The sequence below is a fragment of the Taeniopygia guttata genome, chromosome 1, assembly GCF_048771995.1.
Source record: "Taeniopygia guttata chromosome 1, bTaeGut7.mat, whole genome shotgun sequence".
Lineage (NCBI taxonomy): Eukaryota > Metazoa > Chordata > Aves > Passeriformes > Estrildidae > Taeniopygia > Taeniopygia guttata.
This window is the reverse complement of record NC_133024.1, coordinates 68,154,910-68,170,917: the sequence shown is the minus strand read 5'-3', so window position 1 is coordinate 68,170,917 and position 16,008 is coordinate 68,154,910.

Genomic DNA, 16,008 nt, shown 5'->3' with positions numbered 1-16,008 from the left:
TAATTTATATGGCTTTATAGATTTACTTCATACTTTACTGAAAGAGATAATAAATCCTTACTTTAGGGATTTTCAAACCTAGTTAAAATACACCAAATGGTGGAGCAGCTGCCAACAGCTAAAATAATTTGAGAGGAGATGTGGGAGTTGTCTATAACATTGCTGCTTATTTACTGTTTTAGCCAACTAAAAGCATTTAAGCATGGATGCATCGTTTACATGGGGAGAATAACAGCACAGATCTGTGGCGTTCTTCTGTCTCTTAAATGGGAGGTAGAAAACAAAGATTTTTACAACAGAGATGGGGAAGAAGAGAAAGGTCTGGAATTTTTTTCTGTTCTAAACAATAGGAGAAAGTGCTTTGGTGAAATTGATGATACTTCTCTTTGTATTTGTTTTATCTCCATACAGAAGCCTCCAAATGGTGAGGCTATGTTTTAACCTTTTCCCTGAAGATCACCTTCCCCATTTTATTCTCTTCACCTTATCAGCTGCAGTATGCAATGACCTTTACTTTCAATTCAGCCATCTGCCTGCCTCAGCTTTTATTTCCTTCACTGATCAGATGAGACATGAGGGTACAAATGGCACTGGTGGCGCTGCTGGCCTCGATACCTGATTAGGATGAATAGACTTAAGCTGACATTTTAAATAGTAAATAGGTATTTTTTAAAATTCATGAATACAAAAATTGTTTAAGTAATCTAGTGAACTGGTAATGTGTTCTGCTCTGAAAGCAAAACATACATATATAAAAAGAATGTGTGGATAAAGCATACCTGTAAACTGCTGCTCTGTTTTAAGGATTCCACATGTGAGCTTTGCACAATTGCTGCAATTACTAGCCTGCTGTGGGTATTGCTTCTTTCTGGGTTTGGGCTGCAACCATTTATTCTCACCTAACTGCTTAAATGCTAACAGGGGTATTGGTGCTGTAGAAAGGATGCAGAAAAATGTTGTTGCCTTAGGAAACATATATGGACTTATATGGAGAGCTAGTGGAATGGAAAGAATAAAATTTCCCTCTGAGAACATCAGTGATCTTGACAGGACAGAACTGAAGATACAGCAGGCACCATTTATTTATGAGCATGGCAGTTAAAGAAAATAAAGTAGAACTTGAAAGTTCCAGGTCTTGTGATCTACAGCATGGGGACTGTCTCATCTCATCAGTCTTAATGGCTGAAACTGCAGCCTAGACAGCCCTGATGTCAGCTGGCCAGTGAGATCACATCCAGGTGACTCAGAAATGGGGCTCAAAGGGAGCCAGTCCATAGACCAGGGCATGGCAGGCGCTGGGCTTCAGTTCTCCTTCATGCAAACTAAATGCCTGGAGCTGTAGTGAGAGCAGGTCTTGTGCCTACCTGCATCTGGCAGGAATTGAATTCATGTGCTTGTTCTGTGATGGGAATTACAGCATGGAGAGATGGAGTGAGCATATTTGCTTCCAAAGTGCTTCTGATCCAAACTAAAGTAGTGGTATGGACTCGGGTGGCTGTGCTCTGTGTGTGCCTGCCAAACAGCCCTGTTCTCATGGCTGCTCACCTTTCCTTGCCGCACTCCCTGGCTCCTGGTCGCTGCTGTTGCCATCCTTCAACATCATCTGTTGCTCAGCCTGGGAGAGGCAAACACCCATATCTTTGTGCTGAATGTCTGGCAAAGTGTTGGCAGCAGCTGAGGAAGACTTGCTAATGAGCGGGTGTTGCTGAAAGCAGCGTGGTGCAGCACCTCTCCTACGCAGCCTGAGCAGCAGCCGAAACAGCCGCCTTCTCTGGAGCGCATCCTGGCACACAAGCCAAGTAGGATTTACTAGATAGTAAAAATCTGTTGGCTGGTAATTACACTTTAGTGTTTGATTTACATACAAAGCCAGGTAATGCAGAAAGCAGGAAAATGTTTCAAAATGCTCATTCATCAGTTACAAATTCTCTGCCCAACAAGATGCTTTTTTACCCAAGAGAGGAGCCTGGCACTTGGCTCCTGCAATGCTGCAGTGGTGGCAGGAGAGCTGCAGGAAGGCACTTGCAGCTTTTGGATTGAACCTACTCAATAGCTGGGAAAACACTACATTTGAGCTTCCTGCAATTCTTTGTGTCATTTTGACTGGGAAATGACATGCCAGGAGCAACCTTCATTATGGACTGCACTAGGCTTCTTTCCTCACCTTGTACCCTTTTAAAGCCTTAAAATCCTGTGACAGGAAAATGAGGTGCTGTTCTAAGATTTCTGCACCCTGCAGACTCACTAGGTAAGAGGGGCAGTCTTTCTGTAGCAAGAGACTGACCTCCAGTGGACAAACGGGGCAATCATAAGAGCTTGTTCTAATTAAAATTTAGCTGTATGAAGACAGAGAGAAGATGAAGAAGTTGGAGTTAGAGACGTTCCTCTCCCAGTTATCGAGTGGAAGTATGGTAAAAGTGGATGTACAGAAAAATCTCTGCATGTGCAGTTGTGCTTGACTGCTGGAGACTCAGAGTCTCAGTTCTTGATAAACTTGGAACAAAGTGCTCTGAAATGTAAAACTGCCGTGAAGCTAAAAGCACTGAGGCGACAAGGTCTGACAGCTGAGGAACTTACTGCACCTTGGCTGAGCTCCCACCTGTAGATGTCCTCACAAGTCTCCTGAGCCTGCCCTGGTTATGAGATGATGAAGAGGAAGCCTCCAAGGAAGTTGGGAGAGGGATATGAATTGCTTAATGTTGGATGTTTTAAACTTTTCATTCCCAGAATCACAGGGGGCTTGAGGTGAGAAGGAATCTCTGGAGGTCATGTGTTCCAGCCCCTGCTGAAGGAGGATGACCTCGAGCTGTTTGCCAGGACCATGTCCAGATGGTTTTTGATTATCTCCGAGGAGTGAGACTCCACAGCATCTCTGGGTAACCTGTGCTAGTGCCCAGTCAGGGTCACAGTGAAAGAGCATTTCCTGAGGTTCAGAGGAATCCTCTTGTGTGTCATTTTGTGCCCATTGCTTTCAGTTGTGTGCTTGAGCTCTACAGATCCTGCCCATGCATGCTTAATTACTGTGTTACTGTAAATGCAATGTTTGAATTAAAAATCATGAGTCTCTCTTTTTACAGGGAAAATTAAAAGTGGATGTGATATTCAGCTTCTGAGTGACATGGTAATAGGAATTACTAAAGAAAAGTTAGTTTCATCATCAGACTTCAATGGCAGGAGCTGAGCCTAATAAAAAACTAGAAAACCTTGATTATTCTCCAGCCTTGCTTGGGTGATATGCTTTGAATTTCACCACCCAGTGAGGTTTTCTAAAGCCTATCAGCAGCCTAATGAGAAATAATCTGAGGCCTTGCTGGTTTCGGTAAGGTTGTTTTTCAAGGAGGTAAGAGTTTTGTGGCTGCCTTTTAGAAAAGGACTGGAGAGTCATAACGGGGTTTTGGCAGACTTAAGTTTCCCCATATTCTGTTGTGTGCAAGCACAGGTTTGGATGGGGAGATGATTTGAAACACATCCCCTAGTTAGGAAGGGAAGTATGTTCAGCTAGAGCTAATGCTATTTCCTTTGGTTCCAGTGCTGCTCCTTTGTGTGGTGGAAGCCACTCCATGGTAGAAAGCCTTTCCATTGCTCTTTCATAGGATCACAGGGTAGTTCAGGCAGGAGGATGCCTCAGGAGTTCTCTCCTGTGCAGTGTCCTGCTCGGAACAGGGTCAAACCAAGCTGCTCCAGGCTTGATGTGGCCCCCAATGCCTACAGTAACATTTGTTTTTTTCTCCCCCCAGTGTGTGACAAGGACATTCATGGTGGGGTTAAGCTTTCCCCTGCCAAATGATTAAGACCACAGTCTCAGTCGCTCTGAGGAGGAGAAAATAAATGCTTCCTGGTCACTAAGGGACGAGCACATAGGAAACACCTTGCTGTGGTATGGGGAGAGCTGTTGGCAGTGCCCGCGTTCCCTGCCCCCCATGTGTGTGTTACGGGAGAAGCTGGCTAGGGTGCTGTGTAGGAGACCTTACCATGTGGATGCTGCTGCTTTGCTTTCCCTCTTCTGGAAGTTCTCCAAATATCTGAAGGATTTGAGTAGTAGGTAGGTGGAAGACATTGCTGTCTTCCCCTGTGCTCCTCAGGTGAGTAGAAAGGGTGTAAGTATTCCCCTGGGACAATGATTGCGAGTGATGCTTTTTGCTGCACTGCTGAGTACACCACTCCTCTCACAAGAAATACATCCCAAATTTTCCTTATGGTGTTTGATGATTTACCTGTAGATGCAGGTGTTAATAGGCAAAGGCCTAACCAGATTTCACTGGGTGTATTATTGCCTGGAACTTGACTGTTGGTATGAGAATTGATCAATGTTTAATGACAGCTAATCAATACTGTGAAATATATTAGACAATCTTTAATTTACATAGAGATGAAGTCTGCTTATAGGGAGTGGAAATCAATAAAGGCTTTTATATCATCCTCTGGGTAGAATATTAAGTCTGAAATTCCATAAGATCTGAACTGCATCAAGAGATTACAAGTCAATAGTACTAATAGCATAAAAGATTTTATCATTTTATCCTCTCTTAATAAATTTGATATATTAGCTGTTTCCAGATGGGCTTTTTTTTCTTTCTGAATGAGAAATGTGTTGCAGTCTTCGTCATTTTATTACTGTTTGAGGTTACGGCCAGAAGCTTGAAATGCACTTGGTGCATGACCACAGAAAGAAAAGGTGGTCTCTGCAGTCTAATCTGAATTTGAGGGATAGCTGATGGGCAACCACATTATCTGGACAGTAACCTTGACTTTTTCCTGATTCAAAGCCTGCCCATTTGCTATGGACCAAGCTGTACTGAATTTAACGCTGTACTGATATCAATCAGGGAGTGGATTCAGATTAAACCCAGATTTCTCTGCAAGAAATACGTTGCCAGTGCATTCTTACAGCAATGGTGTGATTCCCAGTCCAGCATCCATTTCTGATGTGTCTTGGAAAGGCATTGCTGCCACTTGATTTTTTTTTTTTTTTTGTTCTTTCCTTTGAGCTAACTGGAGCCATATAACAATCTGCTTCAGCCATTCTGAAGGCTCTATTTTGCTATAATGTGCTTTGACTCTGAATAGATGGGAGAAGTGAGAGTGAAAGAAAACATTTCAGTCAGAACAATGTCTCTTTTCAAAGGCATGTCACAACAGGAAATACAATTTAGATTGACTGAATGGCCATGGTTGGTACATAAAACCTTGTGCTGTGATTCACAGTAGCACAGCACAGTGAACATGATGTGCTTGAGTATTGACACTCCCTGGCTGTTTCTCTGCACCTTCTCCAAGTTGTGCTATTTTTCTTTAACCCACCTCTCTGCCTCCCCCCCGCAAATGCTCTCTATTCTTCTGTATGATGAATACAGCCATTAGTCCAAGATTAACTTTATTCAGGTTCTTTACATCACCTCTTCTCCTTCAGTTTTAATCAGCTTGCACAAAGAAGTTAGGTCTGTCTTCTGTGCTTACAAATGTGCAAGAAGAACCAGCAGGTGTACGAGGACTGAAGTAGGGGAGGAGGATGACAAAATTGTGGGAGTGGGAGGAAAATAGATGGCTTTTCAAATGGGCTGTTTTAATAGCTTGAAAAAATACCTTCTTCAGAGAACATGTAATGACTTCCAAGTAGTTTACTCAAAACTGTGACTTCTTTAGAATGAGGTTTTCTCAGAATTTCTTATGGATTAGAAATTAAAGTGCTGAGCCTATTTGATTAATAACCTTCTGTAATGCAGCTGCTTTTGTGTGTACAGCAAAACCATGTACAGACAGACAATTTTTTTTTTCTGTAAAACTGTGTCTCTACTGCAGCATTTAAAGCCTGTATCTACTACGCATTCCTTATTTCCCATGCTGTCATGAGGAATTAATTTGATTTCTTTGGTTGTGCCCTATCTAGGCAAAAAAATATGGAAGAAAACTTTAGATACTGCAAATTTTATTAAACATATTGATGTTTTCTAGGAAAGAGCAGATTCTGATTTCTTTTAAGGTAATTAACGTGGCTTATAGATAATTCTATTGAAATGCCTAGAATTTGTGAGTTGTACAGTTATCATATTTTCCTATCTCTGTAATCTCTAGCCAAAACAAATTCCAGGGCTGGCATTTTGATTTGTGTTTGCATTTCAGCTCTGCCAGATGACTGCTGTTTCTTTAAGTGAAACACACTAAAAAAGCCTCATGTGAACAGGTGGCAAGAAATAGAGCAGACAGGATTCTTCTCATCATTCTGTTCCTAGATTGCCTCCTCAGCAGTGAATCTCTTTTAGGATTTCATGTAGCAACATGCACATTTTTCCTGGCCCACTAGTATTTTTGATAATTCTGGGCCAGTTTAAGAGTGGACCTGAGGAAAAGCTTATGCACATCCAAAGGTTCAAGTTTCACTTGTAAATGTTGAAGGCTGGAAGCTTCCGCCGTGGAAGCACAGTTGGGAAAAAAGCAAAGTCAAGAGCAATGGTTCAATGTAATTTGTACTATTATAGCAGAGATCTGAAAAGCTCTTATCATCCACTGAGAAGGTGACTGCTCCTGAAAGATCGGATTTATTTCATACATTATGGAAGTGTTTGTGATTATCTTCATCTGGGTACCCCTGAGAGATGCTGTATTACTAACTTATGGTATGGGGCATGGTGTTGCAAAGATGTCTGGTCTCTGAAAGCAGATGGTTTGTTATGATACTGCTGATGCAAATAATGCAACGAAGCCAAAAAAGTGACTCAGCACTGGATGTGGTATGCATTAGCAGCACTGGGACAGCTGGACAACAAAGGGACCTGGAAACAGAACTACTGCCTCACTGTGGTGCCATTCGAAGAGGAGATGGGAATTACAGAACTACATTTGCTGTCCAGATATTTCAGGCACATGCAGAAGGCATAGCTCATACAACTGCTATGAGTTTCTTATCACTCTGTGTTGGAGAGGTGCTTAGGGTTCAGTTTGCTCTCCGTGTGCCACCTAGTTGTGATGCTCTCTGTGTCTGCACTGACATTAGACAGCCCAGGCCTACTGCATGTTCAGCATTTTCCCCTTTTCATTAATTTTTAACCAGTTCTGTAGACTTTCCAGGTGTTCTTTCAGCTGTCGACTCTGGCTGTGCCACAGCTGCTGCTGCTGAGCCACTCAGTGTGACCCTCTGTGCTGCTCACTTCAGGCAGAGGAAGAACAAGACTCAAGAATGGCTGGTGAAATGCAAATTACTTTGCCAGGTAGGAGAGCAAAAGCAAAGCAAATGAGGATGTCTTCTAATTAAATGTAATGACAAGGAGGCCAAAGATCATCCCCTGCTAATTCCTGAACTACTTTGGTAGGAGGCAGAGAGGAAGCAGAAAGGGAGAAGAGAATGCCTGCTAGAATGGAGCAGAGAAAAAAAAAAAAAAACAGGACAAAAAGGGAGGTGGCACTGCAGCTTGTCCTGCACATCCCCCTGGGCTTCAGTCAGGGCACCTCTGCCCTGCTACTCACACCAGGGCTGCCTTGCAGCAGCTTTGGGTTCCTTCAGCTCCTGGTGCTTGGCTTCTCCTTGGGACAGCGTTACACAAGCAGTCTCTCATTGGTAGGCAAATCTTTTGGATGATGTAACACTGTTACTAGCTGCTCTGGTTTTAATCTGTTCCTAATGCTTGCAGGAATATGCATGGGCCTAAGAAGATTTTAGTAAAGTGGTTTCTGTAATTCCATTTTATTGGTTATATTGACCTGAGGGAAAGCCCTGCTATCCTGGGAGTTACACTCATAAAGACAAAACTTCTTCCTTCTTTTATTTCAGTTTCTTTGTCTTTCAAGTGAGAATATGCTCTGGTGCACCTCAGATCAGCTTCTTGGCAGATTTCTTCACACACAATTTTGTGCTGTAGCAGAGGTAGGTGGCAGGCACCCTGCACAGCTGGTGTGCCGCTCTGCTGGGCTGCGTAAGCTCCACTTCATTTTGTTGCTCAGACCCCACTTGGGAAAACACCAATGCCAAGCAGGTTCCCCCAGGAACTCTCCTCAGCTGCTCCTTCTCCTGTCAGGGAGCAGAGTGGTGATGGAAAGGCTTTACCTTGTCGATGGGTGTAAATGTGCAACGCTACTATTTTTGGTACGTCTGGAGCTCCGTGATCTCTCTGTTGTTAGTCTCCATTGTGGAATACACTCCATGTGGAAGGGATTCTCCACACAGCTTCATTTTCACAAGTGTTCAGGGAATGATGCAAGCATGTGTCCCCCAAGTCTCACTTTCTACACCTTCCCGAGAACTTCCCTCCTACTCAAAGGGTGGTCTTTGGTGGTCAGTAGAGTAACCCAGGTCAGACATCCCAGGTTTATATGGCAAGGAGGGACATTTTTTTTCACCCTGTTCTGTGTGGGTATGTTTGTTTACCCTTATATGAAAAGTTAGGAAATAATGCTTTTCTTTTAAGGTGAAACCTGGTACAGTTTAACCCACATTCTCCTAAGGACAAGCCTTCCCCCATCCTCCCTCATCCCCCAGGCTAAGTGATGACTCTCCCTGGCAGCCTCACACCCTCCAAGGCTGAGCTGCTGAGGATTTGTAGGGCACCTTCTGCTCTGTTTCAGGTGGCTCCCTGAATATCACTCAGGAGTTAGTATTTGGGGTTTTCAGTGACCAGCTGCAAAGGATTTGGGGATGTGTTTCTCTCTCTGGCTGATGGAGATGGAAGCTGCCAGGTGAGCAGGTTTTGGCTGGGCAGGATGGTAGTGGGCCCATTGTAATTGGCCCAGATGGCTGATATGGAGACTTCCATCAGGTATTTTTTGAGTGTGAACATTTCTTAAAGCAATAAGAATTTCTGTTGCTTTATTCAAGCAATATAAATCAGGAAAAAGTTCATGCTGCAGATTCAAGACTTTCAATTAATCTTTTCAACAGGACAAAAACCTAAAAGCAGCTTGACCAGGATTCCTAGCAAGGGGTGTTTACAGGTGGCTGGGACACAGACAAACGAGCTTTTACTTCACTTACTCAGGTGGTTTGGTCAACTGTAAAGACAGAGCAGGGAACAGGCATTTCTATAAACTGTGGATATGTAGTATTTTATTCTATTATAGCAGCAAAATGGTATTATATCTAGAGAGATAATGCCAGACATAATCATATGGAAAATAGTATTAAGGAATATATATTAGTTTAGCAATGCACCAGCTGCCATAGAAAATGTTTATGTCATAACCATTAGTACTTGATTAATAATGCTGGCAGAGGCAGGATTTTTTCCTCCCTTTTTTTCCCCCGTGTGCCTTCAGCATTGGTAGTCCTGGTGGCTGGAAGGCTCACTCATCCAGAAATGGTGCAAGCTTTTCCTTGTACCTCAGTCCTTCAGGGGACAGGATGTCTTTAAGTTACTTTTGTGCTCTTGGTCCTTTTCCAGTCTGTAAATAAGAGTCAAACATCAAAGGAATAATGGATCAGTCACCACCAACTAGATTGATACCCTCAAATTGTTTCAAGTAGATAAATAAATCATGGTGAACTCATAATTGTGATTGATAGTTGTATTGTTTTATTTGCATTAAACACAGCTTATCTGTGATTCTAAGGTGAGGACCAAGGTATGTTGTGCCAGGTGCCCTGCAGACACAAGGTCCTGCTTTAACTCTTCCAGATGATATGGCACTGCAGACTTGAAATCTGCCTACAACTTGGGCTGGAATTGAGTGACTGTGAGCTATCTGGTTGGACTAAGAATATGCTTTTAATGGTATTAGGAGATTTTTCCCACTCAGAATCCAAATACTAATGCTGCCTTATGCTGTAACTCTGGTCTTTCTGTTGTTCTGGTTTATCTGTTGAGTAGACTGACACATTAGTGTTAACTTCTTTTTTAAAATACTGCTTCTGATATAAGTCCACTGTGGGCCAATGAAGATCTTGGTATCATTTTAATTAATTTTATTTCCAATGCTCATGCCCCAAGGCAGATCTTTTTGTAATGTCTGAAATTTTAAAATGTGTTACATTCAGTGAGCACCCAATGTTATGAATCCTTTCCAAGGGAAAATCCTTGAAATTATGAAGGGCATAGTGTAAAAAGTGAAAAAAAAAAAAAAAAGGCTGGGGGCCCATTCTTTCTCTGCCCTTCCTCTTTGGAAAGCACCAAAGTTGTTTGTTACTGTTCAAGGCAGCAGATACCAAGAGGTATAGGAGGAAGATCCAATATATAACTTGTGGAGGCTGTGTCAATGCCTCTGCTGTGACCATGGTAATTGGTTCCTCTTGTTTAACTCCAGAGATGTCCACTAGATCTTTGAGCTAGGCCAGTATTTTATAGGCTCTTTTAATTTGTCTGTCATTTATTATTCTACTCATTCCAGTAGTTTGTGCTTGGCTTAAGCCATTTCAGTAGCTGATCTACATGGCAGGAGATGGAGATCCCCCATTCCTAGGGAGTATCTTCCAAAGCTTAATCTCCATCTACCTCCCTTTTAGGAGCTAATAAAAAGACAAGGAGCAACAGGTACAAATTGAAAGATGGGAAATTTAGGTTAGATATTAGAGAGAAAATTTTCATTATCAGAGTGGTGGACACTGGTTGCCCAGAGAAGCTGTGAATGTCCCAACCGTGGTAGTGTTCAAGGCCAGGTTGGATAAAGCCTTGAGCAACCTGGCTGAGTGGGAGGTGTCTCTGCCCATGGCAGGGAGTTGGGGCTGGATCATCTTTAAGGCCCATTCCAACCCTTAACATTCTATGATTCTATGATAATGCTCTGTCAAGGTCTAAGCCTTCCAGATCATGGTATGGACACCCACAGGTGTGTCTCACTGTCCACGAGAATCACAGGATAGTTCAGGTTGGCAGGAACCTCAGGAAGTCTCTGGTCCAACCTCTGTCTCAGAGCAGGGTCAGACCAGGGTGCTCAAGGTTTTATCCAGTGGAGTCTTGAAAACTTCCAAGAGAGATTGCACCACCTCTCTGGCCAAGCTGTGCCACTGCCTCCTGTTGGGATGGGGAAATAGTTTTGCCTTATATCCAGTCTCCTCCTCACTGTTTCACTTGGGCCTGCAGGCTCTCAGCATGCACCATGTGAAGATCCTGGATCTGTTGTCTCGATAACACCCCCACAAGCTTTCTTGGGTTCTTGTGAAGCTAGGTTTTCTCCAGGCTGAACGAGCCAAGCTCCCCCAGAGTCTCCTCACAGGTTGTTGTGCAATCTCTAACTTACCTGTAGGGATATGTGTTTATAAAACAAACCTCTTAACACCCAAATCAGCACAAGATCATGTCGATTTGTTGAGCAGTCTGACCTCTGTTATCTTGATGACAATTTAGGTATTATAAAGCCTTTGTAGGTTAAAGGACAGATGTCTGAATGTTTTACATAAATGTCAGAGCTTCCCATCAGTTCCTCTCTAGCGATTTCATCTACTAAATTTGATTTTATATTAAAACTCAGGCATCAACATTAAAATCTTTTTATCCAGGCTGGTCCAAGCTGTGTCCCTCTCAGCTGCCCTGCTGGTTTCCAAGCTTTTTTTGTCTCACAGTGATCTGAAATACCATCTCCATACCTCGCCGGCTACCCAGACCTCTCTTTCTCCTGATGCTGAAACAGAGAGAAAGGAGAGCTATCAAAAAGTTTCTGCATTGCTTCCTGAATTCTTTTACAATTCTCACTGTAAATAAGATGAGCTCTCACATAACACCAGCTCATTACCCCACTTATTTCTGGAACACCGTATCCCAGCCGTGATTCTGTGCACTCAAAAGCAACATCCTGCTCTTCCACTTACACATTTTCTCTGCTTTTACCATCAGTAACAAACCCATAATCTCTCCTGGGCAGGATTTTGTTCCCGAGTTCTGGTTCTCACAGTTAGCTGCTACAACACAGGGGCAATTACAGTGCTTGACAATGGCTGCCAGGTGGTTTTTAGATGGAGTTTTAAAGACTGATTTTGACTCGGAAAGCTGTAAATGGCCTGTGACCTTTCTGCAGGAAATTGTACCTCTGCTGCAGTTGAACCAGTGGATGCTTGTTGCAAAATATCTCTAGGGCTCCAGCTTCACCAGGAAAGAAATGCATCTGGCAAAACCCTCTTGGAAGTGAGGCTTTTAGTAAATTTTAATGGGTCAAATAAACCTTAGGCCTTATAGATTCTAACCTGATGCACTGCCCAGAAACTCTCAGTTGCTGTCTCTCCCCTTGGGTTTTTTCTGGCTCAGACTGGAGACATGTCTGTGGCATGCAAGGGGAGGCACAGTGCCCAAAGCTCTACAGAATCTGTGAAGCATCCCTATCTCTCCCCTGCCCCATTACTGGAAGCCTTTCAAATTGCCATCTCTTTTTTTACACTGCTATTTGCTTCTGCATCAGCCGAAGGCTGATGCCAGCCTGTTTTACACTCTAAGATTGAAATAAGGCGATATTATGTTAAGCTTTACAACTGCTGTGTGGTGGTGCACTTTTCCAGATGATATAAGCTACTGAGATGTAGCTTATATACAGGTGATGTAATATGATGTAGCCTAGTTGAGGAGTGGAAATTGTTCAGTAACTTTTTAGTAAATGTTAAATCCACTATAATAATTTATTTTAGACATTAATCCCACAATTGCACAGTGGCAGAGAGCACTAGTCTTATCTGCCACATTCTCACAGCAAACATTTAGGGAAGCAAGAAGGAAGAGCAGCAGATACTTGTGTGTGCCACATGCTTGATATGACCTCTTTGTGCTCAAGTTGCCATCTGTTATGAAGTACTTTGTGTTTGTTTGTCAAAACTTCTGTATCTTTCAAAACAATATTGCTACTTTATCATAAAAGGTCTGGATTACATTATACAAGGCCCCACCTTTCCAGGAACACTGACATCTTTACAGGTACTTAGTTGCTGCTCAGGATTTTTGCTGCTGATTTCCACTGTGGGGGCTGGAGCCCTGCTGACTTTTGTCTCTGAGCAGCTTCCCAAGAGGAAGCACTCTCCACAACGATGGAATACCATGCAAGCTACTAACAGGGGAAACTTTACCTACGGCTGCAACGCAGCTGCGTCTGATGTTAAATATGGAATCCACTGATGTTTTGACACAAGGGGAAGACCTGTGCTCGGGGAAGTCCTTTTATCGTATGATTAAGCTGTCATTTAAATGGTGTAAAAAATAACTTCTAAGCAGAGGAAAATGGAACAGTCTTTTTGCAAATGACTGCTGAAGGTGAGGTGATTGAAAGGGACATAGAGCAGCATTTTGTTCTGTTTTAACTTGTCTTTAATGAAACACTATATTTTTGTGAAGCACTGGAAATTATGGAGATTTTGCTGTTTGGATCTCTGGAGACAGACATGTGTGATCAACGACTGCTCACTAAAACAGCCTCTAATAGAATCAAGGAGAAGCAGAAAAACACTGAAGAGAATATGGGAAGCGACCGAGCTCTGAGGAATGCTTTATCTCATCTCTGAAGAAGAATACAACATTCCTTGGTAAGGCAAGGAAATACATTGAATTGATATGAGCTGGAAGCCAACAAGCTGTTATGGGTCTGCAGTGTACACACTCCTACAGCACAGCCTCACTGCATGTCCACAGGGCAGGACTGGTGTCTGTCAGCACACAGCTAGCCAGGTGAATCTTAGAGGGAAGATGCACCATGGATGGCTGAGCAGCAAACATGTCCTGGACAAGTTAATGTCTGTTCCTACACCTGCTTGCAACCCAGGATCACAAGGGAAGGAAATCAGCCTCCCTGAATGGTGCCTGTTGCTGTCTGACCCTCACACCCACCCTCCCCAGGCCCCAGGGATGTGGTGACCACAGCAGCAGCAAACAGCACACCAAGGAACACTCTTGGCTGCCCCTTCTGCCAGCAGAAACACCTGATTTTAGCAAAGGCAGGATGCTGCTGCTGCTCCTGGGGAAGGGGGCGGCTTCTGAGCGCAATTCTGCAGCTGACATGCAGCTGCTGTATGGGAGCCAGCCTGAACGACCCTGTGATGGCAGACACAGGGGTTTGCAGATCTAACACCAGACACATCTATTGGCAAGGCTGACTGTGTTTTTGTAAAGGCTGTGCACAAGCTGTGCCTGGGTGGAAGGCAAGCAAACACTTTCCAGAAAAAGCATGATGAATGAAATGGACCAAATATTAAGAAACCACACCATTTTTCTGTGACATCTTCCTAGGAGATGGTAAAAACCCAAACCAAAACCAACCTCAGTGCAGAGAGCTCCAGGGACACTAATACAGGCTGGTTAATTAAACAACAAAAACCAGATATCTTTTATTAGTTCCCACAGAAAGCTGTGGAGGAATTAGGAATCCAGCATTGACAATAAATCCTGGAGACCATTTGAGCAAGAAACAAGGCTGCAGAAAGATCCAAAGCATCAAGGGAGAGATGAGCTGCTGCTGTGTGGCCTTGGCTCAGTTCCCTTGCCAGGCAGGGAACTCAACCATATCTGCAGAGCAGTACAGCCAAGTGAGTGTCTGCAGGCTGGGCAGGGACCAGGCCCTCCACCCCTAGGCCAGGGCCAGTGGGAAAAGCACTGAAAGCAGTGGGGCTATCTGGCCTGCTTGGATGTCAGGGAGTTGTTTTGGTGGGCTAAACTGGCAAATAGCAAATGCTTCCTTCTCCAGCCTGATGCCCTTGCAGATTCTTGATCTGCTACATTAACAGTAATTTCCATGTATGTCCTTTCACAGCATCACCAGTGGCACCACTGAGGAATTCCAGCTCTTGGAAAAAACAAAAGTGCAGCTGGAGGCTGTAGCAAATGATGCCCTGTGAGAGGGAGGTGGGGGGAACAAGAACCAGCCCCCTCTTTATCACCCATTATGGGAAGGTGAAAGAGTAGGAATAGCCAGGGGAGTGAAGGAAATCTTGAGGTTAGTTTGAGATTTTGGAATCTTCTGCTGCCATTTAGACCTGTTTAATACCTGAAACTGGAGTTGTGAGAGCTCTCTCCTGCTTTAGTTTGCCATATCCTTTGTATTCCCCTTGTAAGCTGAATGATTTGGAATGTGTTGATCTTGTTCTGGAAATTGTGTGTTTTTGAGCTTGACAGCTCAAAATGATGATGATGGCAAACTCAATGTATCTTAGAAAATGTGTTTATATAGGCTTTCAGTCAAGCACCATTTAAATGCCATACATCATGATAAAAATGAAGGTGAAAGCAACTCTGCTAGGCCACTGGTGGGAAGGCAGTGTCCTGGTTACATGAAAATCACTTTTGTTGTCAGATAAGCAATGTCTGCATTGAAAGGCCATCAGCTTCACAATTAGTGCAAAATATGGGGATGAAAGGCTTTTGCAGATATGAAAGAAAATCCCAATAAAATTTGCAAGCAGAATGTGCTCAGGTAAGAGCTCATCTGCATGCAATGCTGGCTGTAATGTGCTGTACAGCAGTGGGGTTGCTCAGCTCACATCCACATTAGAAGAATGCAAAGTAGTACCAATCCCATGGAGCATTTCTGTTATGAGGGTGACATTTCAATTAAAAAAAAAAAAAAAGAAAAATTAGATTTGAGCTGCTAATTTTAAAAGCAATTTTAGAGAAAAATATACTTGGATATGTATGATTATAAATAATTTCAAAGTAACTTTAAAATTGAATATTTTTAAAATATCTGCAAATGGAGTTGTCTTTGTCATACATGCCAGATTGATGAATTATCCTATAAAATTTTCAGCAATGAATGTAAAATCTCCATTAACTGCACTGGCCTCACACTTTGCATGGACATCAAAGATTCATGGTATAGGACAGTGGTGAGGTAGTAGATGCTCTGACATCCTGCTGTAACTAAGACAATTCATAAGAATTTAATAAGAAGGTAAGATATGCTGCATGTGTCCAAACGTCTGTTCAACTCAGCATTTCCGGTGTGACTTACAGACACTTAAATGGACCTAAGAACAGGCAGGCACACCTGGAATGATGCAGTCAAGCATCCGTGAACTAAAGAACACTGAAACTACACTTTTTAATTTCCACATGTGGGCGTCACACAACAATACTTTGTTTTGCTTACTGTAGCATGGAAATTATTTCACATCCTGACAGC